The sequence below is a fragment of the Copadichromis virginalis genome, linkage group LG15 (genome assembly GCF_057382275.1).
Source record: "Copadichromis virginalis isolate Kocher_CV1m ecotype Utaka linkage group LG15, C_Virginalis_male_GT1.1, whole genome shotgun sequence".
In the NCBI taxonomy this organism is placed as follows: Eukaryota; Metazoa; Chordata; class Actinopteri; order Cichliformes; family Cichlidae; genus Copadichromis; species Copadichromis virginalis.
Window position 1 is genome coordinate 27,757,641 of NC_140632.1, and position 1,402 is coordinate 27,759,042.

Genomic DNA, 1,402 nt, shown 5'->3' on the forward strand with positions numbered 1-1,402 from the left:
GTCTTTGAGTCTGAGTCACACCTGCACAGGTGAGCCCGGCAGGCAACCAATCAGGACAAGCAGAGTCCCTGTCATCCTGATAATAACAAATTACAGTAGTCCAGCCTAGAAGTATTAAATGCATGAACTAGTTTTTCAGCATCACTCTGAGTCAGGATATTTCTAATTGTAGAGATATTGCACAAATGAAGCAAAGCAGTCCGATATATTTGTTTAATATGCACACTGAAGGACATATCCTGGTCTCAAATTACTCCAAGGTTCCTGACGGTGTTACTGGAGCCCAACGTAATACCATCCAGAGTAAGAATCTGGTTAGATATCCCAAAGGGTTGATTCTGTTCATCTGGATGTTTTCAGTCATCATCAGGTGTCTTCTTCAGTCTCACCTGACTGCAGCCATTGTTCAAATCTCTGTGAATGGTACTCATGATCATTGATTGAAGACCATAAACTGACCTCACAGCCCATTGTTCATTCAGTGGTGCTAGTTTCAGTCACTGTGCAAATGTACTCTTTATAAAGCTGGAAACCTACAGTCAGCTGAGACTGAAGAAGTCACCTGATGATGACTGAAAACATCCAGATGAACAGAATCGACCTTTTGGGATTTCCTTACTTGGGCTACGTTCACACTACTCTTAATGCTCAATTCCGATTTTTTGATCAAATCCAATTTTTTTTTTTTTTTTTTTTTTTTTTTTTTTGTCTGCTTGTTCACACTACAAATAAAATGCAACCGCAAACGCGCTCTAGTGTGAACCCTCAAAGCGGCCCGCATTCGCAAAAGAAGATGTCACACACAACGCGCTCTGTTTAGACCCAGAGCAAACAATATTGTTTGACTGATGGCCCTTAATATAAAGACTTCGGACTTTACGTTTCCCAATTTTTGCTTGAAGTTATTTTGTTATTTACATAATAATGTAAATAACCTAATAATTATCCTTATTGCTGTTTTAGAGGAGCGGTGCTTCAAAGGATAGTTGCAGATTTCTGTCAGAATCTGCAGATTATACAGTACAAATAAAATGTTCACATTTCTCCAACGTTGTCTTCCCAACAGTTTCACTAACATGGATGGCCAGGAAGCGTTCGCAATGTCTTATCGGGCGCTTCTCCGGAGCCGATAATTGGCGTCTGTCTTGTGTCAGTGATGTAAAAGACAGATTTAATGCGACCTGACCATTCAAACAGCAGTCGCTTTCTAAAACATCGGATATGTATCGGATTCAGTACCACATGCAAAAGTGACCCAGATTTGATTTGAAAATATCGGATTTGTGCCGTTCACACTGTCATACCATGATCGGATATGGGTCGCATAGGGTCAAAAAAATCGGATTTGATGCGCTTTCGCCTGCAGTGTGAACGTAGCCTTAGATGATCGAGCATCAAGACA